The sequence below is a fragment of the Miscanthus floridulus genome, chromosome 2 (genome assembly GCF_019320115.1).
Source record: "Miscanthus floridulus cultivar M001 chromosome 2, ASM1932011v1, whole genome shotgun sequence".
Taxonomy (NCBI): Eukaryota; Viridiplantae; Streptophyta; class Magnoliopsida; order Poales; family Poaceae; genus Miscanthus; species Miscanthus floridulus.
Window position 1 is genome coordinate 89,628,133 of NC_089581.1, and position 25,061 is coordinate 89,653,193.

Consider the following 25,061-nt stretch of genomic DNA (forward strand, 5'->3'; position numbering starts at 1 on the left):
CTCTGATTGGTTGGCTACAAATTTTAGCCCAATTAAAATTATGGTAAGCTAAAACTTAGATTTGCTAAAGTTAGAAAAAAGTATAGGCATGCATTTAGCGGACTACCATAACAATCTACCCTATTAATTCACCGACTTTTTCTTTACTAGATAAAAAAAATGTTTCCACTGAAAAGCCCACCATCCGTCTATCCAGACAAATATACGTAGAAAAAACAATAAGACAAATCATCCAGACATACTCATAGACCGTCTCTCCTTGCTCACTCAAATCCAACGGTCCACGTTACGTGTATCAACCTCCTCATCACTCCCATCTACCCTGCCCGTGCCCAGCCTCCCACGCCCACGCCTCGCAGCCACGGTTCGATCCCCAGCTTCTCTTTTTTCGATCCATTTTTCGCTGGAGCGACCGCGTAAGGTGTAACTCTCTCCCCATGCGCCGACTCCTCTTCCAGATCGGTGCTGGGACACCGCAAGAGCGGAGGCCGCCGGCGGCGGCACGGTGGCGATTGCTACTACTGCAGCGCTCCCGCCGAGAACGAGGCGGGGCGATGCCTTCGTGGCCCTAGAGGACGCGAGCTCCGCCACTCGCGGGAGCCACCGGCGGTGGCGGCTGCAGCGTCCGCCGGTCGAGGAGCCTGAGCCAGTTCCTGCCGCCGTCGCCGTCGCTCTCTTCATCTCGAGGGCATCCGTCCCTCTCCAACTCGTGCGCAGACCCCTCTCCAAATCATAGACGCTGCTCTTGGGATCCCATCAATCGCACCCTCCGCCGTCGCTGCTACCGCCAACATGCCGATGCAAGGGGAGCCCTCGACCTCCACTTCCGATCTGTAAGATATCGCTGTCTCTCTCTCCCTCCTCTCTGGCCGATAAGATTTGGAGGCGCCCTAGGGTTTGGCTGCCCTAATCTGTGTTGTTTGAAGCCGAATTAAAAGCCTGTTACTTTGCCGATTTATATGTTTGACTGACATAACAAATCTCATAGGACTAAACCTTTGTGCATTGGAATTGGAAATAGGCATTTGGAACTGACATAATAAATCTCACTGACATTGTTTTCTAGTGATGGCATGTGCAGGAAAGAAAAGGACTATCTGACAGACGTCCTGGACAAGGAGTGAGAGGCGACAACTCCATCTTTGCACTGGAGCACCTGACTGGCACTATGGAAAAGCTGCAGCTCATCTTCTGCAACGACAATGTGCTCCTCAAGGTGGAGAAAGTATGCTTTCAAAACCCGAAGTTAGTTGCTAGCTTTGGATTACAGCTTTTCCAACAACCTTATACGCAGTGATTAACAATTCTTTTTACCTATATAAATATTCACCGCATCTTTGTCCATTGAGTGTTTTCCCTCTTAATTAATTGGTACTTGCTGGCTGATACACACTCTTAATTGAGCATACACAGGCTTCCTAAAATGATTCGCTTTTGGGCTGTGGCTGGCTGCACAAGGGGTCACTAGGAAAAGGAATGGACATGGCAGTGAGTATTCCTTTCTCTTCTCTATGTGCAAGAGGGTAACAGTGAAATAGCTAGGACTTGGGATGATGTTTCTGAAATGCGAACAAGTGATCTAGATGCTTGGGTACTTCTGCCATTTTGATCTGTGTAATCAATTGAAAATTCACGAAACTGATCCATAGACCGTAATCGTGCCATTTTGCAATTCAGGATATGTGCTACATCATATAGCTAATGACAAAAGATAAACTTTTTTTTAAAAAAAGTACATACTATGTAGCTGTTTAGTCATGAGATATTATAGCTATTTCTGTTGTTTGGTCAGTCTGAGGTGTACTGAACCCGCATCATAGAGTGCATGACTATCATACATACTTCAGGTTTTTTAATATGAACTTTTTAAAACGCCTATTTTTCTGTGCTGGTCATGTCAATAAGACTTGCAACATGTTGCTGCAGCAACTGGTGGAGGTATTCAAATTTCTGTTAATAATGTCATCGATGTGGTAAGCATGCCATTTTTCATTTGCTTGTCATATGTTGAATTGTCTATTTTTGATGGATTGTTGACCGGAAATTTAGGATTAATGTCAGCTACCTGGTGCTGAGTGCTTTTGCTATAGGTGGTTGATGCTTGTGATTGCTCCATTTGTTCACCATTCAGAATTTCAGGAACAAATATATTTGCATGAGTTAAAACAGTCCTGTAGGACCTTGCTGAATGGAGCAATTTGAAAATGCTTATGCCAGAGAAATGCATATGAAAAGGAAGCAGACATGATGACTTTGCAAGCTTTGCAACTGCAACGCTACCAAATCAAATAAACATACTTCTCTGAACTCTGAACTCTGTTGTAATACATGTCCGCAACTAGATTCCTGGAAGTCATTTCTACACAGTTAATTGCCTGCGATGGGGCTTGTACTATGTAATATAATTCTCATTATGTTGATTGTTAGCTATTCAGTGTCTTGACTAATTTTAAAATGAGGAGTCATTAGAATATAGATGGTTGTTCTAGCTTAGTAAAAATTTCAGTTTTTTAATATATCTCTATCTGTGTACTGGAATGCCATGCTCCATTTAATAAACTGATTTAGTTGTGGTCTCCATCTTTTGTTAGATTTTTGAACTCATTGTTTCTTTGCAGATCACTTCAGCATTTGGACTGAGGCAATATAAATGTTTTCAGATTATATGATTTATATATAAGATAGACTATTAGCTTGTTGCTTTCAGAACGACAAAATATTCAGAATAATGCTAGTTTGCCAATTGCTTTCAGGCGTGTCCTTTGAGGCGTTAGTTGCCATTATAAGTTTCTTAACTTTTTTCTTTGCCGTGTGCAAGACAAAAGTTGCCTCGAAATTCTATCCAAACTACTACTTCCAAGGTGCTAATTGCCATCATAAAAATTGTGGTTTTCTCAAACCTCCCTGCAGGTTTCAAGGGCTAATTCTCTGCAGCACATGAACATAGGTGGAACATTTATCACAGATGAATCCCTTTATGCAGTTTGCACAAATCTGCAGGTGTGCCTCCTTTTTTCCATGAATCTCAAGTACTTCAGTTGCAAATAGTTGCACAAATATGAAGGTGTGCCTCTTTATATTTTTCTTCATATGGTGTTTGGCACTTTGGCATAGCTTAAAATTATGACCTTTGGTATTCTCAGTAAGGATCACCCCTGCATTCTAAAAGTTTCTGTTGTTCATATCAGGATGTAGTTCTTTTTTTATAAATATTTTCTTTCCAGGACTTCAAGAACTTAGGATCAGCCTTGAGGAGCAATATTAAGATGTGTCACTTAGCTTAAAGAATTTTTAGGTAATTGCCTTGAAGCATTCATGATTTGTAATTTCTATCCTATGGTAAATTTCTCTTTCAAATATCTTTGAATATATTCACATTAACTTCAAGATGCTACTGAACATGGTGAGAAAAAAGTAAGTGGAGGAGGAGAATACAAATAATGTCTTATTAGCAAATTGGGGAACTTGAACGGAAGAAGCTACTTAAATATTTTTTTGCAGGTTTCAAGGGCTATTTCTCCAAATTGGGGAAATTGAAAGTAAGAATCGGTCAAGACTGTAGGCAATTAGTATCATTGCTTGAATGACTCAATTAGCAACAAATAATGTATGTTGTAGTTTTCAAAAGCTGGACGTGAGTACCTTTGTATGAGTGTTTTCCGGATTACATACATGGTTATATATAATTGCGTGCAACTTAAACTATAGAAAAAAAATATCGTTGTTTAGTTGTTTTCATGTGCATCTCTGAAATAAAGCCATTGCGTTAGCATGGGCACTATACTAGTAATATGAAGCACTTTTTCTCTCTTATGCAGTTTAAGAACTTTCTAGCGACTTGCCAAAATTTTGGCCATAAGTATTGGCGTGCTAATTCTTTGATAGTGAACCAATTGATGACTATAAATTTTGGCATGCCATGGTTTAGGTTGAGCAAAAATTGGTAGCCAACCAATCAGATCCAAAGGGCATGCCATGCAATTGACTTTATGACTAATGCACAATGTGCTTATGTTTGCGATTCAATTTTGGCTCAGCAAAGCAGGGAATATCGCAGGTTCTAAAATGCTGCTAGGCAAGCTTTCCAGGCTTCCATCGAAAGGATCATATGCCAGGACCTAAAAAGCTTGTTGCTTGGAGCATCCACATCCTCAGATAATATTGATGTTAAAATCATGCGACGCGCCGAAGCTCTGGCCAAATTGCCCGAGCATCAAGATTTCATAAAAAAAGGACTCGAGGCGAGAGAGATATACAAAGCAAGCTGCCAATGTACTTGCAAGGCATGCCAGCTTAAAGCAAAGGGAGATGACAATACCAACTGACTCCACGTCTCGTAGGGTATGAGGGGATACATCATCAAGCCATGTTGGTGGCACCCAAAAAGAAATAAAATCAGCCACTCCAAGAATGAAAAATACAACAACGCCAGCTTATCGACCTCCTCATAAAGAGCCTCAAACAACCATTTTGAGGTATTCTCTTCGATGCCGGTGAGTGTTGAGGAAGCAACCTGCAACACAAGTGATGCTTCCTCTGCTTCTACATACTTCAAAAGAAAGAAGCCTCGTGAAAAAATTCCGCTAGGTCATCGTCTAGTGACTTGAAGCCTAACAAACTCTGGCAATTCAGAAAAAATCATGCGGTCTATGTAGGGTCTTATAATCCCCTATTTGATGATCATTCTAATTCTGAAAATGAATTATTGGATACTGCAGGTTCGGCTGATCCAAACCTACTAAATGGTGAAGATCCACGAGCCTCAAGTGATGATGACTCACAATCTCTATATAGTGAGAGTGAGCCTGCCAATGATGACTCACATTCTCCGCATAGTGAGAGTGAGCCTGGAAATGCTGAACAAGTGCTTGCCACAAATCAAGGTCAATCCATTGAAGAGCAGATGAACCAAATGATGGCTGCCTTACAACAGAAAGAAGAAGAGTTGGCCGCGCTCCGTGAGCAGGTGGCCAACACCAAAAATCATACAAATGATGTGAATGCTTCGACTAGTCATAATGGTCCCCATCCCCAACCTGAAATCACACTCGAAGCCATACAGAGGATGATTTCCAAAGGTGTAAGGGCTCAGTATATGCAAACACATTACTCCATTCATCCAGGGTATGTGAAACCATATCCGCTGGAGGTAGACATGGTACCATTTCCGAACAATTATCATCAACCTCAATTTAGTAAATTCAATTGGACTGGGTCACCACATGAACATGTGGCCCATTTCCTTGTTGCATGTTAAGATACATCACACAATGGAGTTCTTCTCCTCCGTCAATTTGTACAAACATTATCAGGTCCGACTTTCACATGGTACAACAAGTTGGCACATGGCTCCATCCATTCATGGGAACAAATGCAGGATGCCTTCCTAGAGCGCTTTTATAGCACTCAAAGGACGGTGGGGATAACTGAGCTGACTCAAACCTTACAAAGGCCAAATGAGAAGGCCGTAGATTTCATCAACATGTGGATGAATTTAAGCCTCCACTGCCCACAGACAATCACTGAACTAGAAGTGGTTCATATGTGTATGAATAACTTGAGCCTGGACATGGCCATTCATCTACAGGGTGTGAGGCCAATAAATTTCGAAGAATTGTCCTCAAAGGCCATAGACATAGAGAATTATATGCATCACATGTCTCATCCGCCAAGGACATTCAACAAGGCGCCATTGGACAAAAACAACCAGTGAGATAAGCCAACATCTTCTAAGCTGAATCAAATGCAGGCCATGGAGACAACGGTGATCCCCAAAAGTTCCAAACAAGGGGCACCATCACAAGATTACCAAACAAAGGGGGTGCACCAACTCCTAGGAGGCCAACTCTTAGCGAGCATCAAAATCAGAAGTACTCCTCCCCCGTCGAAGAAGTGGAGGATCTCTTCATGGGCCTACGAGAGTTAAAACTCATTGATATCTCTAAACCGAAAAGACCAGAAGAAGCTTCTAAATTCAATGAGCTAAATTTCTGTTACTTCATCGCATTCTAGGTCATATGTTCAAGGATTGTTTTGTGGCTAAAAATATTATACAAAAGCTCATAGATGAAGGCACCATAGATGCTGATTTACTCAAAAGCATGAAGAGTAGAAAAAAACGGCTATGTCAAATGTTGCCACCTTTCAAAATGATCCGGTGAGTTGTGGAACTCCAAAAATGTGGCCAACTTATGATCAATGTATGATATCAAAACTTGAGCATGTTAATATGTCTTTCTCAGGCTGCAACAGCAAGCTAAGCACTGGCATGAAGGCAAGGCTTCCCCTCGGTGGATCCACACCCAAAACATGGACCACCAAGTTCCCAAAGATCAGGAGAATGCCGACAACAACTATCAAGATGACTTGCTGTTCGACGAATGATGGAAAAGGGCGAAGGCCCATGCTTCTACCAAAATATAAAGAAACATGAGGATGACTCCCTCAAAGAGTATGCTACTTTCCCCATCACAGTTTTTGAGGATGATGAGGAGTTTCTTTGTCACTTCCCTGAAGAAGAGGCACCCGAAGTTGATGAAATTCAGCTTTAGATCAGGTCGTCAACTACCTAGGCCATCTCCCCCAAATATAACTTCTAATGATGTGATTGACCATACTCCTAATGTGTCGGTCAAGTATGATGTAACCTCGCACTTGAAGAAAATACTAGCTATGCTTTTCTGTGTATTATGCTTTGTGTCTCTCTTCTGATTTGTGAAATGCATTTATTACTGCACTTTCCTTCCCTGAAGATTATAGGGATGAGGTTTCACAAGCAGATGTAAAATCACCGCAAACTCAAAGTATTACATTCAATGATGAGCATCTATTGTTAGGAAATAAAAAGCATAACAGACCTCTTATGTTCGGCGAGATTGATGATCTCCCCACTAATCGAATAATGATTGATGATGGTTCAGCCATAAACTTGTTACCCTTGCGCACTCTTAGAAAGATTGGGTATTCTAAAGCAGACCTATGTCGCTCAAATGTTGTCATTCATGGCTTTAACCAAGCTGGTCAGGAAGCATTGGGCACCATATCTCTAGTTCTAAAGTTTGAAAATCTCATGACATATGTAAACTTCTATGTGATTGATGCAGCCACCTCATATAATGCTCTCATCGGTCGCCCATGGCTGCATGAAATGGTGTTGTTCCATCTACACTCCATCAATGCATCAAATATAAAGATCCGTTAGGAGATATAATAAGGATTTTTGCTGATAAAAAACCATTCACTATAGTAGAGTCCTATGCTGATGCGAAGTTCTATTTTGAGCCTGCTAATAAAGTCTCAAAACCAAAATCAACATTACCACTAGAACAAAACATCCCAAAGAGTGAAGATGGCGAGTGTCGGGTTCTAAACCCAGGGTCCCTGATGGGCCTGCTTCCCAGCAAAAAGCTCAGCCCAACAGACAATATTGTGGACGATGTGCAACTCCTGGGCCAGCCCAAATACCTAACGATAGGCTATAAGAGTGATCTGGTCTCCGACCGGATCGCTTCTGACTCTGACCTGCCTCTCCGACTGGAAGGCCTAGCCAAAAAGGGGCGACGCTCGCTTCTGACTCTGACTCGCATCTCCGACCGAGAACACACCAAACCTCTGCTTGCGGCTCTTCTCCGATCGGCATGGTCGGAGCCGACTAGGAACAACCGAACAGGGATGCCTGCTTGGTGAGGACCCAAGAAATCAGGCGGAGCAGATAAGGTAAGGCACACAAGTCAAACCGCAATACCGAGGACCGTACCCTGCACACCTGCAGGCTAGTACTGATAGGCCATATCAGAAGGGTACTTTGCAACCTTCTAGACATGTCAGGATACGAACAGTGTTGTGGGCGCCGATATTTGTCCTATAGTATGGTAGGCGTCGACATTTACCATACCCGGAGAACACGGTGGAACCAACCACATGTACAGGGTGTCAACAGTATTGTAGGCGCTGACAAACCATCTCGTACCCGACAACGTGGGTAACAAGACTAGGTAGCACACACTCCCTCTCTCTCTCTTGCAAGGCCATCCCTTTCATCTATAAAAGGGGATGCATCCTCTCCCAAAAGAGGGGATCGATTCGACAAACAACAAACAACACATGGATCATTTCGACTCACTCTCTACTAGCTTTAAACATTCCAAAGCTACATAGAGTGTACGTTCGAATACCTAGCGCACGTAGGAGCTCCTAACACTCTCGGCTCTTCAGTCCAAAGTCCGACCGGACCTCTTACACCCCCATCTTACTCCCTCTCATTTGTAACGCCACAGCAAACTTCGAGCACCTGGGCTTAGGAATAAAGTCACCGACCGACTCAAACTGGACGTAGGGCATGTTGCCTGAACCAGTATAAATCCTATGTCATTGAGTGCTAGGCCACATCCGATCACAACATACGACAAAACAATAAATATTTACTAGTTGGTCACTTTTCGCATCGACAGTTGGCGCCGTCCATGGGGAAGACAACGTATGTTCACGCTTTTGGTCATCGGATGGCCCACCTTCCCACCATCTTCGGCATGGCGGGCTCAAATGATATGACTTGCTTCAGCTCGCTGGAGTTTCCTGCACTCCCACCTGTTCGGATGTGGGTGCCTCCTGTCTTCGAGCCATCCCAAACCTTCCTCTTTAGAAGCCTAGACTTCACCGCCGATCGGCTCGGCGTGCTTCGCATCTGCGAGGAGGCACTTGCCCCAGCACCCACCGGAGGAGGAGCGCCCTCCGTCGGACCTGAGACACCCAGCGACCTCAATGATGAGACGCCTATGCTTCGCTTTGAGCCTACGCTAGGCTCAAACCCCGCTATGAGTAATGTACATATTGTTCTTTACTTGCTGTTTAATAACTTCCGCTGACTTTCTAGAGGGACCCCTGTTGTCCTCGCCATGACTGCCATGTGGCTAGTTTCCCTACGACCTCGTGTCCCCCATGGACACATACGCATGGGGGCTCCAAAAGATGTTGATGCCACCCCCTCTCATGTCTAAACTCATGGGAATAGCGAGCTATGCTCTCGCCTCTTTCCATGACCTCATGGATGACGAGATTGAGAGGGATGGCTCTAGCATCGGCAACATCGTGGCACCTAGCCACCCTCTGTCCTAGGAGTGCGCTATGGCGGATGCTCTGGGACAGTCGCCGCTGGTAGCAGAGTCTCTATAGATCCACACCCCTCTAGACCCTCGCGCGGAGGCCCTCGTGTGTGCACAGGAGCACAGCAAGGAGCTACGAAAAAGGCAGCAGAACCAGCTCGCTACCCGCTCATCATCGACCCCATTGTCCGCAAGAAGCACCTCACCAAGGTGCTAATTGACCTGCCTATCACATTTGGCAACCGAGCCAACTTCCGCTCAGAGGTCCTTACCTTCGAAGTGGTGGACTTTCTAGGGTCCTACCATGCCATCTTGGGGCGGCCATGCTACGCCGAGTTCATGGCGATCCCTAACTACACCTACCTCAAGTTGAAGATGTTAGGACCGAACGATGTCATCACTGTGGGTAGCACCTTTTCGCACGCCTACACGTGTGACCGCAAGCATTTTGAGCTCGCCACTACCATCATCAACTCAGCCCAGCTCCCTCAACTCGAAGATTCGTCGACTCCAGTAGTCCCAGACTACAACAAGCCAACCTTCTCGACTACCTTCCGCCCACTTGAGGAAACTAAGGCGGTGGGAATCGACCCCACCGACCCAACCAAGACGGTGCGGATTGGGACCCAGCTCCCGGCCAAATAGGAATGCTAGCTTGCTAACTTTCTACGCGCCAATCATGATGTCTTCACATGGAAACCTTTTGACATGACAAGCATACCACGGGAGGTCGCCGAGCATGCATTATGCCTCATCTCGGGCTCCAAGCCCACCAAGCAATGCCTATGTCGCTTTGACGACGAGAGGCGTAGGGACATAGGCAAGGAGGTCGCCACAGCAGCGACGTCGTGGCACCTAGCCACCCTCTGTCTCAGGAGTGCACTATGGCGGACACTCTAGGATAGTCGCCGATGGTAGCAGAGTCTCTATAGACCCACACCCCTGCAGACCCTCGCATGGAGACCCTCACGTGTGCATAGGAGCACAGCGAGGAGCTACAACAAAGGTGGCAGAACCAGCCACCACTTGCGTTGGCACGCTCGGCGTAGCACGCTGCGCCACACGCACGTAACCCAACGAGCGGTGCCCGAGGATGTGCCCCCAAGTCTAGTGCAACATCATGGACGGGGGGAACGTTCCCCCATAGTTCACTCGAGCTGGCCTGAACATCACCGCTATGGCGATGCTTCTGCATGGCCTTCTATAGCCGGTCGACCCCTAGGAGCAGGCGATCCACCGGAACCTCCGGGCGCTGGTGGAAACGGTCGCCGTTCAGTAGGCGGAGAGCTCCGTGTCACGACACCGACTCACGGCCTCTCTCCCCACCGGAGGAATAGGGGCGCACTAGTCAAACCGCTCCATCCACTCACCACTACAGTCGCTAGGTGCAGAATGGGAGGCCATAGACGCACTATAGCCTAACCCAACGCCCACTCCACACCGACCACCAGTGTGCGAACGCCTCGGGCCAAACCGAGATGCTTGCAGCATCATCAACAACTGGCGTCAGGCCTGGCATGACGATGACGTCCATCGAGGGGCGGTGAGAGCAGGTGGCATGGGCCCTGGCCGGACCATCGAGGGGAGCAGGGAAACACACCCTAGGCATGGTCACCGGCCAGACGATCAAAGTCCTAGCCCGAATGGCCCAGGACCACAGGCCTTTGGTCGTCGCATCTAGAAGGCACCATTCCCACAGCGCTTCAGACCACCTACCAACATCGCCAAATATACTAGGGAGATGAATCCCGATATATGCCTCAAAGACTCCTAGCTCACCTACTGAGCCAGAAGAGTGGATGATGACCACTTTATCATTCAATATCTCCCCATCTACGTGGGGGAACATGTTTTAGCGTGGCTCAAATTCCTCCCGTATGACAGCATCCGTGACTGGGCGAACCTCAAGAGGATTTTCATCGGGAATTTCTAGGGGACATATGTCCACCCTGGGAATTCCTAGGTCCTCAAGAGGTGCCAGCAGGAGCCCAATGAGTCCCTACAAGATTACATCCATAGGTTCTCAAAACGATGCAACTCCCTTCCTGATGAGGACATGATCTCCATACATATGACCATGCTTGGAGAACCATATGGAGACCAAGGAGATCAGCAAGGGTGTCCTAACCGAGAAGGAGGCCGAAGCTCATCCGGTTCGAGTCCCCAAGGTGGAGACCCAAATCAAGTTCGAGTCTGGCTCGGGCTCCAGGACCAGTCTGCCTTAAACTGGTCACCCAGGATGCATACGGACTCCATTTTCAACAATCCACATATGGTTAGAAAGCTAATTTGATAAGGAAGCCAATCCAAGTGGTTTTATGTCAAAATACCTTCATAATCAATGGGAATCATCGAAATAAGTCAGCATCCCGAATCTACCAGGGTGCTACGACATCGTCTTTTGGTCCGTTGGACCGCGTATTGTGTTTGGGCCCATTAAGGGGCGTGTCTAGGGGGGTGACGCCCAAGACTCTATAAATAGTAGCCGTCGCTCTCCTTAGGGTTTGGGTTTTATTTAGTTCTTGATTTTCTCATGAAACAGACATTGTTTTGCTGCAATTGTCGTCGCCAAGGCCGCTTGCTGTGAACCAGGGCCCTAGTTCTTGATCTTGTTCGCCTATGGCGATTAGTCCTTTCGAATAAAGACTTGAACTCTTTCTCATTATCATAAGCCTCATATTTATTTGTAATTTCAAATTGCGTTCATCTTGTTCTTGCTTGTGTTCTCAATTCGCTTGCAGGAAAGCCTTCTCGGCGAGGTCAATTGCGTTCGCGTGGTTGATAACCAACAGAGTAGTGGTGTAACAGTTGCGGGGGTCCAAATTAGTCTTGGTTCGAAGCCTAGATCGTGAATGTCGAGTCTCCACCAATCGACGCTATCATACCTTTTGGAAGATCGGGCCAAGTCTACATCAAGTGGTATCAGAGACCTTGTTGCCCGTTAGGTATAACTTTGTTTCCCCTTTAGATTGTTACTGTTTTTGCATTACCTATAGTACACAAAAAGCCAAAAAAAATATACATCATCACATATTCCCTATCCTATAGCCTCATTGTGCCGTGCAAGTTCGTCTCTATTTCGCATTGTTGAGTTTGTGCCCTAGGTCAAGTTTTTGTTGCTGATTTTAGATCGTTTTTAAGTCCAGTTTGTGTTTTCCCTTTGTTTTTCATCATAATCCGTGAACATCACCAAGTCTTGTTGAGTTTCCTTTGTATCCATCAAACCCTAGTCCATGTCATCTAATTTCCTACACTTGTCTTCACTATTTCCATCGAATCCTTACTGTCGTGACCAATTTTGCGCGCATTGTTCCCGTTTTGTCCTCTAATTCAGAGTGTGTTCGTAAAACTGGTCTAGTTTTCGCATACGAACTCGGATTTCGACGTTCCATATATCAAAATCGATCGAAATTTTTTTTGGATCTGTCCATCCCCCGCTTTGTTGGGGTCAGTGTCGATGTTTGACCACCGATAGCCTGCCACGGGGGTTCCTGAGGCAGTATGTTCGGGCTTCAGCGTATGCAGAACTCGATGGTTAACGCAAGAGACAGTCGATTTATCCTGGTTCGGGCCCTTGATCTTTGATCGAGTAATAGCCCTACGTCCAGTCGGCGTTAGCCTTTGCGTTGGATTGATTGTCAAGTGTTGTGTTATGTACAATTGTTCTGTCGAACTCCCGATCTAAGGAGCCCTGCCCTCCTTTATATAGCCAGGAGGCCAGAGTCCTAATCGGTTTACAATGAGAATTCCTAGTAGGATTACAGAATAACACTGCTACTTAGATTATAGGGGAAGAATCCTAATTAGACTAGGTCTTCTCCCTTCCTTACGGGGTATCCCATGAGTCCCGCACCAACAAGCCCCCGAGCACTTCATGGTTGAGTTCTGGAAGCCTCGTCTTGTTCCTTCAAGCCTCGTTGAGTAGGAACAAGCGTCGTCCGAGTGCTTTCTTGAGCGAAACTGTGCAGCGCTTCGTGAGATCTTCGCGTGGTTGTGTATCTTTTTGAAGAAAAATGTACTCCTATTTGGATGTAGCCCCCGAGCCTCTAGCTATTTGGTACAAGGAGCTTGAGGGTCTTTTCTTGAAATCGTCCTGATTCTTTGTTGAAAGGCTCCTAAGCATAACCCGGGTTCTTTGTCGAAAAGAACTTGGATATAGCTCGGTCCGGCTTCTTTTTGTCAGGAGTCCTTGAAGTAGCTTTGTCTTGAAGAAGTCTTCTTGGTGACGTGCGCTTTTTCGAAGGAAAAAGTGCACTCACTGAGTGTAGCCCCCGAGCCTCTTGCTATTTGGAACAAGGAGCTAGAGGGTCTTGAATCTTATGTTGTTCGATAGAACTGTGTACCTCTCCTTTTTGCAGCCCCGAGCATATATCTGGGTTGTTTTGTTCAGGAGGAACTCGGAAGCAAAGTTTTGGCGTATCCTCTAGTAGTCTGCTATTGTCAGATGTAGTTGTATGGTGGTGGTTGAGTGTAAATGCCTTTCGTTCACGGGTTGTACTGTGCCGGTATATTCTTCCAAATATGCCCGTCTTTGAGTACTGTTTTGGGTTGTTTTGTTCAGGAGGAACTCAAAAGTAGAGTTTTGGTGTATCCTCTGGTAGTCTGCTATTGTCAGATGTAGTTGTATGGTGGTGGTTGAGTGTAAATGCCTTTCGTTCACGGGTTGTATTGTGCCGGTATATTCTTCCGAATATGCCCATCTTTGAGTACTGTTCCCTTTCGCCTGAGTCTTCCATTATTGAGTCCTATCTTTTCACTGTGTCCTTTGTTAGGCTTACTTCATTGGTACTCCTAGTCCATGTGCACCGCTCCTTTGATCTATAAATACCCTTCTTGGAGTGCTTGTTTTCATCCATTGAACATTCTGTTGAAACCTTCGTGGTCATGAACATGGTAGTTTGTGAAGTAGAGCAGCCCCCGGGCATGTTTTGTAGTTCCTGTGTGTCTTGTCGTAGCTGGAGGAAGTCTTGTGATAGGGATTAGAGGTAGGCTGATCCCGCAGCAGCATTGTACTAGGTTGTACGTGGCGGTAGTTGGAGGAAGTCTTGTGATGTGGACTTCGTTCCTTCATCTGGTAGTTCTGGGTTGATCCTCGTCGCCTGTCTTGAGACTGTCCGGTGTAAATCAACACCATATCCAGCATCACATCGGTCTTGGGTAGATAGATGTCTGCCTGCCTTCTCTGCTCCATGTTGTCCTACCGTGCTGCTGATTTCCACCTTGGATGCACTATGTCCGTCCTTTGAAGAAAATAGTGTAGCCGACGACAGTTTGTCCTTCTGAGTAGTAATTTGGGACACATAGTCGTTCCAGAGCCTAGCCATGTCCATGTTCCTCTTTGCTACTTTGCTTTTCATGGTACCGAGTTCGTTGGGTCTTGTAAGATTTGTAATCTTCTATTTTTGAAGTCGCTTGTAATGGAACGAATCTTGTCTTCTGAGTTGTCCTTTACTTTTGTGCTGTAATCCCTATCGTACATGATATTACCAAGTTCTTTCCATAGTTATTGACTTCTTATGTTCTTTGTGAGGTAGCCCTTCTTTTCTTCATGGTTGACGGGTTGTTTTTTGTAGTAATCTGATAACTCTACCGTAGTGCTGGATGGATAAGTCTGAAATCTGCCCGTTGAATTGTACCGTTGTGTGGATTTATGCCCTTCGTCATTTTAGCTGTGTCGGTAAATGGACCATTATGTTTTCACACGGTGCTTTAATAGGCCTAGTGGGTCGTTTTTATCGCTGTAAAAATCTATTTAAGGACCCTTCATCTTCTTTTTCTTTACTGTCCTTCTTTTGCCTTGAAACCCTAGCTCTCAGACATTCGCCGTCACCATTGCCGCCGCCGTCTTAGCGCCGCCGTCCAAACTCTCTCTTCCCCTAGTTTCTTTTTTGCCTCCATTAGTACATGGGTAAGAAGAAAGCCGCAAGCAAGTCCCAGTCAACCTTCATGGATGAGGAGTCCTCACTCTCCGTGATTGAGAATCAGGAGTTCATGGCCATGAGGGCTGCTCAGAAGTCTTGGCTGGCTCTGACAACAACCGAAGAGCAGCTTCGCGAGCTCATCGGTGATGGCTTGATTCAGAGCAAGGCCTTTGCTGAATGGAGAGTTCTAGGCGAGCATTGGGTCCCTACCCCAGGTCCTGGTGAGATTGTTCTTTTCATCTCTTTCATTCGCGCTGGACTCTGTCTTTCTGCCTCTGCCTTTCTTCATCAATTTCTCAACTATTTTGGGATTTGCCTGAATCATCTTGCTCCTAATGCAGTTCTTCACCTTTTTGTCTTTGTTCACCTTTGTGAAGCTTTCCTTGGAATTCCCTCTTCTCTTTCTCTGTTTTGTTACTTCTTCTGCCTGAAACCCCAACCCCGCCATGAAGAAACCAGTGTTCTCAGTGGTTGTGGGATCCAATTTCGCTAGGGTCTTAAGAGCAAGTTCTTTGACTATGACCTGGTTGATTCTGTAAGAGATTGGCGTGCCGACTGGTTTTATGCCGCCAATCTGATCCCTTCTCTTGCTGTCCACTCTAGATCTGGTCCCTTAGTCAATGACCGATGGGATAAGAATCCTATGATGTCTGCTGAGGTTCAAGCAATCCAGCCATTCCTTGATAGGATTAGTATGCTGAAACAGCAGGGCTTGACCAGTTTTGGCATAGTCTCGAGCTTCCTTCGTCGCTGGGTTCAGCCTTTGAAGGAGCGAGAGCACCTTGGCTTTGAGTACTCTGGGGCTGAGGATCCCTCATGCATGGTCCCTGCCCTTGAGTTGACCGATGAAGAGGTACTCGAGCGTCTCCAGAAGATGCTAAAAGGAGCAAGCGTTGTCCCGCTTACCGTCTCCGAGTTCTTTTTCCTTGTTTTGTTGTTTTGTTCTTTTTCGTAGGAATTTGGGTGCAACTTTGTTGACCCGATCCCTCTTGATGTTCTTCCCGCCGTGGCGAACACTGGGGAGAAACTTGCTGGGGCTTCTGCAACCAGTAAGTTCCCAATCTCCATAGTGTTTTCTGGGGTTTCTTTCGGATTTGTTGATGTATATGAAGAATATGTTCCTTGTCTAGTCCCTCGAGGTCCTCGTAGTGCTTCAAAGAGGGGGCGAACGAATGGGTCTTCATCTGGTCTGCCTGCTTCCAAGAAGTCTCGCAAGCTAAGTACTCGTCCAGGTACTCCAGTTATAGCTAGCATGCTCTTAGGTGAGCATATTTAATACTCTTTGTCCCTTTGTTTTCTTATTTTTATCTTGAACCGAGTACTTTTGTTCTTTTTTAGCGGGTGCCCTGGTGACCTTGGTTGAGACCGAGGGGGAATAGGATGATGAAGTACCCCTTATCATGCAGCAGTGAGTTGTTCTCATATTCCCCTGCCATTGAATTTCTCCTCTTTGTCTTGACTTTTAGTCTTGATCTTTTTGTAGTAACCGGACGTCGGGTATGGGTTCTTCTGAGGCTCCTACGCCGGCTTCTTCTGAAGCTCCGGTGTTGAGTTCTTTGGTAGCTTTGGTACCGAGTTCTTCCACAGCTTTAGTACTGAGTTCTTCTGAGGTTCTAGTCCCGGCTTCTTCAGGGGCTCCGGTATCGGCTACACCGCCCTTGCCACCAAGTGGTGGGGACGTCTTTGCCGCCATGGTCCCTCGTATGAGGTCCTCTTTCTATTTTGCGAAGAAGAAGGTGGCTGGGTGAGTGGGTTCTGGCTTCACCTTTTTGCTTCTGTTCTCCTTTTCTCTTGTTCTCATCGGTGAGTTCTTTTATTAACTTTCAGGCCTTCGTCATCTCCCGTCCCTCTGTCAGCTTCTTCTCAGCCTTCTATTGTGCCATCGAGTACTGAACTTCAGGACTCGCAGCACACCGCTAGTGAAGTGGTTGCGGGGGTGACAAGTCTTTCTGGTGGTGATGCTGCTACTGACTTGGTTGCCCCGGAGGTGACCGTGGCCATTGCGGTGGGTCCTTCTGAAGGATTGGCCTCTTCTTCTCGAGAGATTGCTCTGGTCATTCCTTCTTTGCCTCGGCTGGCTTCTCCTTCTCCTTCTCTTGCCTTCGGTGGTCCGCCTTTTGCTGATGATGTGGTGCAGTAATTTGATGCCACACATCGGCTATCGGAGTTAACTGCTGCCTAGGGAAGCTTGTCGTCCCTTGCGACTTCTTTTAGAGAAAAGCTCCAGGTAAGTTTTTTCACCGTTCCTTCTTTGGATGTTCACTTTTCTTTGGTCCTCATTTTTTGTTTTTCTTTGTATCTTTTTGCTCAGTCCTTCTCTCATAATCATACCGGCTTCTTTTTCTCGTCTGAAAACAAGAAAAAGTTGTCTTCAGAAGTGAGCGCCCTGAAAGCTGATCTTGACCTCCTCCAGGCCGAGATGGAGGCTGAACGTCAAACGCATCAGGATGAAGAAAAATCTCTTCGTGCCCGAGCTATTGAGATCGAGAAGCAGAGGGATGCCGCTCTTCATGAGGCTCGAAAGAACTCGGAAGTCGTGAAGAACTTGGAGGCCGTGAAGAAGGAGTGCAACGGTATTGAGGGTTCTTTTTGTTTCTTTCTGTATTCAAACTCTCCTTTCTGCTAACTTTTTGTTTGCTGTCTCGTTCAGCTTTCTAGGTTGAAAAGCAGAAGCTCTCGAAGGGCATTGAAGAAATGAAGACTCTTGTTCGTACAAGTCACAACAAGGCTGAGGAGGTAATTACTTATGCTGAGGAGGAACTTGCGCTTGCTAAGTTGATTAGGCGTGGAGCTGATAGAGATCTTGTGTAGGCCCAAAAAACCATTGAAGACTTGTCTGGCAAGTTGGCTACGGTTACTGAAAACTAGAAGGCTTTGTGGAAATCCTTTCGTTCAGTAGCCGACGTTCTTTGAACTCTAGCGGATGATGGGCAATCTTGGGCTCAGTTGATTCCTCAAATTCTAACTCGTTTCCAAGAGTTTGTGAAGAGGTGCGCTCAATTGTGTACCAAGAATGTTCTGGCCTAGGTCCGGGTTCTTTCTCCAGCAGCTCCTTTATCCAAGATAGCAGAGGAAGCTGATAGTCAAGAGTACTTTGATGCCATTGAGAGGATGGAGCCTGAGGTTGAAGACTTAGCTAGCAGGATAGTAGATAATCTCAACATTGTTCTCTCTTCTCCTGATGATGAGGCTTGATGTATTTGTCCTTTAGGCCCGTGCCTTGTAATATGACATTATGCCTCTTTTGAATGAAGATTTTTGTTGAGGGTCTTCTCTGCCCGGATGCCTTGCTTATTCCTTGGATGATTTGTCCAATTGGCTAGAGTTACTTGACTTGACGAGTACTTTGTCTTGCTTTCATCTTAGCCTTGCAAACAACTCTGTGTGCTATTTTGACAAACTTTCTTGATTTGTTGAGTACTTGTCCGGCCTTCTTTTGTGCCATGTAAACAACTCGTTATACGTAGGTCTTTGCATTCTTGGGTATCCCCAGTGTAGCCCCTGAGCCTCTTGCTATTTGGAACAAGTAACTAGAGGGTCTTGTCGTGAAATCTCTCTAGTCTAAGCCCAGGCTTAGTTTTAGTCATTTTGCTTTTATTTTGGGTTTTGGCTTGTTAGCTACCCTCATCAGTAGGCTCAAGCGTCTTTTTAGCTATTTTGCTCTTGGCCGGGATGCTCAGGCGTATTTTCAGCCATTTTGCGTTTTATTTCGGGTGTTAGCTTGTTAGCTACCCTCATCGGTGGGTTCAAGCGTCTTTTCAGCTATTTTGCTCTCGGCCGGGATGCTCAGGCGTATTTTTAGCCATTTTGCGTTTTATTTCGGGTGTTAGCTTGTTAGCTACCCTCATCGGCGGGCTCAAGCTTCTTTTTAGCTATTTTGCTCTCGGCCGGGATGCTCATGCGTATTTTCAGCCATTTTGCGTTTTATTTTGGGTGTTAGCTTGTTAGCTACCCTCATCAGCGGGCTCAAGCGTCTTTTCAACTATTTTGCTCTCGGCCGGGATGCTCAGGCGTATTTTTAGCCATTTTGCATTTTATTTCAGGTGTTAGCTTGTTGGCTACCCTCATCGGTAGGCTCAAGCGTCTTTTCAGCTATTTTGCTCTCGGCCGGGATGCTCAGGCGTATTTTTAGCCATTTTGCGTTTTATTTCGGGTGTTAGCTTGTTAGCTACCCTCATCGACGGGCTCAAGCGTCTTTTTAGCTATTTTGCTCTCGGTCGGGATGCTCAGGCGTATTTTCAGCCATTTTAAGTTTTAGAAACAACTCAGAGAGAGCCATGAGACATTTTGTTTATCGAGAGATAATCATCTTTATTGATCATGAATATTGATGTGTTACAATGATACATAACGCTATTTGATCATGATCGTTGATCTCCTATGTCTTGTATACATATTTTCCCTTGAGTTGTTTTCACGCGTAGAATCTTTGTAGCTGATTGATGTGCCATGTATTGTTGACTTCTTTCCCGTCTTTAGCCATGAGCTTGTATGTGCCTGGTCTGATGGCTTTTGTGATGATAAAAGGACCTTCCCATGGACTGAGTAGTTTGTGGCGTCCGTCGGTTTTTTGTATTCTTCTTAGTACTAGGTCTCCGACTTGTAGTGATCGAGACTGGGTGTTCTTGTTGTAGTGGCGTCTTAGTCCTTGTAGGTATCTTGCTGATTGTAGGGTAGCGTTTACTCTGACTTCTTCTGTACTATCGAGTTCTAATCTTCAGGTGTGTTCTGCTTCTCCTTCATTGTATTGCTCTATCCTTGGTGACATCCAGATCAAGTCTACGGGTAGTATGGCTTCTGATCCGTACACCAGGAAAAAGGGTGAGTAACCGGTGGCTCTGCTTATTTAAGTCCGTAGCCCCCATACAACCTTGGGTAATTCTTCAATCCATTTTGATCCATAGTCTACTAGTTCTTCGTATAGTCTTGGTTTCAATCTGGCTAGTATGAGTCCATTAGCCCTTTCTACCTATCCATTGGCTTCTGGATGTGCGACTAACACATAATCTATGCTGAAACCACAATCCTGTGCCCAACTTTTGAATTCTATAGCTATGAAGGGAGAACCCAAATCTGTGATTATTCAATTGGGCATGCCGAAGCGGTGCATGATGTCTTGGATGAACTCGACTGCTTTGGCTACGCTGTATTTTGCTAGTGGTTTGTATTCGACCCACTTGGTGAACTTGTCAATTGCTACAAAGACGTACTTGAAACCGCCCTTTGCTTTCTTGAGAGGTCCTACTTGATCTAGCCCCTAGCAAGAGAAAGGCCAAGCGGGTGGGATGCAGATGAGGTTGTGGGCAGGTACATGAGTCTGTCTTGCGAATATTTGACAACTTTTGCATCTTCTGACGAGTTCTTCTGCGTCTTTCAAAGTGGTTGGCCAGTAGAAACCAGTGCGGAATGCTTTGTCGACTAGTGTTCTTGAAGCAGCGTGATTTCCACAGCAACCTAAGTGTATTTCGTCTAGGATTTGTTTGCCTTCTTCAAATGAGACGCATTTTAGGAGTACTCCTGATGATGCGGCTCTTCTGTATAGCTTGTCTCCTACTAGGATGTAATTCTTGCTTCTGCGGATGACTTGTGTGGCTTCCTGTTTTTCCACTAGCAACTTATTCTCTTTGATGTAGTCAATAAAAGCCTGTGTCCATGAAGTGTTGATCACCAGAATCTGGTTGCCTTTGGCTATGAGTTCTGTGGTTGTCTCACTGGGTTGTTTGATAGGAGCTGATAACTCCTCTATGAATACACCGGGTGGGACCTTTGCCCTGTCAGATCCAAGTTTAGCAAGAACATCTGCTGCAATGTTGGAATCTCGCAGGACATGTAGAATTTCTAATCCTTGAAAATGTTTTTCGAGTTTTCGGATTTCAGCATAGTAAGCACCCATGTTTTCTTTGGTGCAATCCCAATCTTTGTTGACTTGGTTGATGACTACTGCCGAATCACCGTATACGAGTAGTTGCTTGATTCCGAGGGTAATAGCCACTCTTAGCCCATGTATGAGAGCTTCATATTCTACTTCATTGTTGGTGGCTTGCCATAATATCTGAAGGACATATTTTAGTTGTCTTCCGTCTAGAGAAATTAGGAGGATGCCTGCACCGGCTCCGCCTAGCCTGAGTGATCCATCAAAGTACATTTTCCAATGATCAAGGATGGCGCTTGACATGGGTTGTTGAATCTCTGTCCATTCGGCAACAAAATCAGTAAGGGCTTGAGATTTAATTGCTTTTCATGGGGTGAAATCGATGTTGAGAGCACCAAGTTCAACCACCCACTTGGATATGCGTCCTGTTGCGTCTTTGTTGTGTAAGATGTCTCCTAGTGGGAAATCTATCACCACGGTAATCTTGTGGCTTTCAAAATAGTGACAAAGCTTGCGTGAAGTGATCAGTAGGGCGTAGAGTAGTTTTTGCACATGCGGGTACCGGATTTTTGATTCTAACAGTACTTCACTGATGTAGTATACTAGGCGTTGTACTTTATACACGCGCCCTTCTTCTTCCCTTTCCACTACTATTGCCATACTGACTATAGTAGTAGTTGCTGTAATGTATAGCATCATGCCTTCGTCTTTCTTTGGAGGTGTGAGGACTGGTGAGGAGGTGAGGTATGTCTTAAGTTTCTTGAAAGCTTCATTGGCTTCCTCTGTCCATTTGAACTTGTCTGTCTTCTTTAGCAGTTTAAAGAAAGGCAACCCTTTTTCGCTGAGTCTTGATATGAAACGGTTGAGTGCCGCCATGCAGCCTGTTAGTTTTTGTACATCTTAGATGTTTCGAGGAGGGCCCATCTCTGTTATGGCTTGAATTTGCTTGGCGCTTGCTTCTATTCCGCAATGACTGACCAAGAATCCGAGTAGTTGTCCTGAAGGAACTCCGAATACACACTTGTTTTGGTTTAATTTCCATCTCCACCTTTTCAGATTCTCAAAGGTTTGTTTTAAGTCTTCAATCAGTGTATCCAGGTTCTTTGGTTTTACAACCACGTCATCCACATATGCTTCTACGTTTTCGTTGATCTGATCACAAAGGCATGTTTGGATGGCTCTTTGGTAGGTGGCTCTAGCATTCTTAAGTCCAAACAACATGGTCTTGTAGCAGTAGGCACCGAATGGAGTGATGAAAGATGTCTTGCTTTGGTCTTATTCTTTTAGTGCGATTTGGTGATATCCGGAATAGCAATCAAGAAAGGATAATAGGGCGGATCCTGCGGTTGAATCAACTATCTGATCAATGCGTGGTAGCCCAAATGGATCTTTCGGGCAGTGTTTGTTGAGATCTATGTAGTCGACACACATGCGCCACTCGTCCGTGTTCTTTTTCTGTACCAGAACTGGATTTGCTAGCCAATCTGGATGGAGGATTTCCCTGATGAATCCAGCTGCCATTAGTTTTGTAATTTCCTTTTTATTGCTGCCTTCTTGTCTGGAGAGAATTGTCATAGTCGTTGCTTCACAGGCTTGGAGCCTTTATTGACATCAATTCTTTGCTCAGCCAACTCTCTTGGGACCCCTGGCATGTCAGCCGGCTTCCAAGCGAAGATATCTTTGTTGTCCCAAAGAAAGTTGGTGAGTGCGAGTTCCTATTTTGCTGATAGGTGCGCACTGATGGTTGCTGTCTTTGAGGGATCACCGGTGCCTAGGTCGATTTGCTTGACGTCAGCTTCTTTTGGTGGTGCTAGGATGCTTGGTTTTTTAGCCGGTATCTCTAGTTCTTCTTGACTTATTTCTGCAGTAATAGTGGCTATTTCTTTTCTTCCTTCGTTTGCTTGTGCTCTTGCTGCAATTTGAATTGCCTGTACGTCACAGTCAAATGCACGCTTTAAATCACTCCGAAGAGAAAGGACACCGTTAGGCCCTGGCATCTTAAGCAACTGGTATGGATATTGCGGTATTGCTATGAATTTTGCTAGTGCCAGGCGTCCGAGGATTGCGTGATATGATGAATCAAAGTCTGCAACTTTAAACTTGATGAACTCTGTATGGTAGTTTGAGGGAGTTCCAAAGGTAACCGGTAGAGTGATCTGTCCAAGTGGCATTGCTGCCTTGCCGGGTACTATGCCATAAAAAGGTGTGCTTGTTGGTGTGATCATCCCGGCGAGTTGTAGTCCCATCTTCCTTAGAGTTTCTAAAAAATGTTGTTGAGTCCGGCTCCCCCGTCGATTAGTACCTTTGTAACGGTCATACCAGCAATGGTCGGGTCTAGAACTAGTGGGTAATGGCCTGCGTTTCCTACGCTAGTCCATTGGTCTTCTCTTGAAAATTGGATTGGATATTCTGACCAGTTGAGATATCTTGGTGTAGCAGGTTCTGTTGCCATGATGGTTCGTAACGCTAGTTTTTCTTGATGTTTGCTTCTGGAATCTAGAACCCCGGCAAAGATCACTGCCACTGTTCATCTGGATTTTTGGAATCCCTTATCTTCATTGTTGTCTCCTTCTTTTTTTTCTGATTGTCTTCTTTATTGCTTCCCTTGCTATCTTTTCTAGTGTATCTTTCGTTAAAGGTGTAGCAATTTCTGATGGTGTGCTTTCCATTGGGGTGCAAAGGGCAACGTATGTTCTCAATGTTGTCATATCTTCTGGACTTGGTGAATTTCTTTGATTTTTCAGCCATTGCTATTGTGTTGTCTGGACCACGCTTTCTCTCCTGATGTCTACTGTTTCGAGGAATTTGCCTGTCCGGGTTGTCTCTGTTGTTCCTATCCGAGAATCTTTCTCGTGTCTTCTCCTCTGTAGTAATCATCTTTTCCACTGTTCTTCTGAATTCTTCATTGTTTCTTGGGTTTTCTTTACAGAAGTCTTGAAATTGTCACCTAGCCATGATTCCGTGAGAGAAGGCTTCGATTACATCTCGTTGTGTGATGTCATGTACTTGAGCTCGTAGTTCTCCAAATCGTCGATAGTAATTTATGAGACTTTCACCTCCTTTCTGTTTGAGTCCTTTTAACTCTGCGTGGGTGATTGGATGTGTAATAATTCCCATGAAATTTTCACAGAAGGCTCTTTGCAAGTCTTCCCAATTTCTAATTGATCCTGGATTCAGTTTGTCGAACCATTGAAGTGGCATGGTTTCTAGGGCCATGGGAAAGAACAATGTTTTGATGTCATCGTCTCCACCGGCCAATTCAATCGATTGCGAGTAAATCCTGAGCCATTGCTTTGGTTCGGTCTTGCCATCGTACTTGGAGTGGTTAGATGGCTTGAATTTGTGAGGTAGTCGTATCGAAGCAAGTCTGTTTGCAAAACAGGGGAATCTATCATGTGTTCTGGCTTCTGTATATTCCAATTCTGTGCCCCCTTCTTGCCAACTGTCATCTTGGTGAGAGTAGTTCTGTGTGGCTGTTCGAGTAGGCATTTCGCTTCTGGCCTTTCTTGGTTGCTCGACTCGGTTGTTTTGACTGTAATTTCTTCGACTCTCTCTGTTGTGACTTCCACTTGGTCCAAGCCTTTTGAAAGCGGACTTTCTTTGATTTTGATCTTCCTGTTCATGAGATGTTGCTCTTCCGTCATGCGTCCTAAGGACTATTGATCAGAGGAATTCTCGGAGCTATTCTTGTTTTTCATTTGGATGTGAAGTTGCTCTGAGTTCTTCTAATGCTTCTTGGATCTTATCGTAGGGTGTATTCGTTGTTCGTCCTTCTTCGACTTCTCGCTCTGATTTTCTTCTGTTGTACTCGGCTAGATCTGACTCATATTTGATCCAAGTGTCCTTTCGCTGCTTAGCATGGCGTTGACATCCTTGTTTCAATTTATTCTTCCTTTCCCTCGCTTGCCTTTGACTTTTAGTCTCACCATCGTGCCCCTGGATCAATGGCGATATGTTGGATTTGGATTCATCTGAAGACCTTACGTCGGGTGCTTCTAGGGGGATCAATGGTGATCGAGGATGGTGAATCATCAATACTTCTCTAGCGTGAGTTGTTCTGTCATCGTTGTTGACTTTCGTATAGCCTAAGCTATTGATAACTTTAGTATAGGTTTCAAGGTCATAGATCGAATCTCCTTCTTGGTAGGGTAGAATCACTGTTGTCGT

The 25,061-nt window shown here is 45.3% G+C and overlaps 1 long non-coding RNA gene across 8 annotated transcripts; it reads left to right on the forward strand.

Annotated features, from left to right (window-relative positions):
• Positions 1 to 257: 257 nt before the first annotated feature.
• LOC136526647 (uncharacterized) lies at positions 258 to 5,392 on the forward strand. 8 transcript variants are annotated; one of them, XR_010776553.1, is made up of 4 exons: positions 258 to 364; positions 459 to 833; positions 1,067 to 1,225; positions 1,414 to 3,842. It is a non-coding gene; the product is annotated as an uncharacterized lncRNA (long non-coding RNA). The 8 variants fall into 8 exon arrangements; XR_010776552.1 differs by lacking the exon at positions 258 to 364 and adding an exon at positions 4,719 to 5,392 and having other exon boundaries at positions 371 to 833; positions 1,414 to 4,493; XR_010776559.1 differs by lacking the exon at positions 258 to 364 and having other exon boundaries at positions 371 to 833; positions 1,414 to 1,973; positions 2,091 to 3,851.
• Positions 5,393 to 25,061: the final 19,669 nt, after the last annotated feature.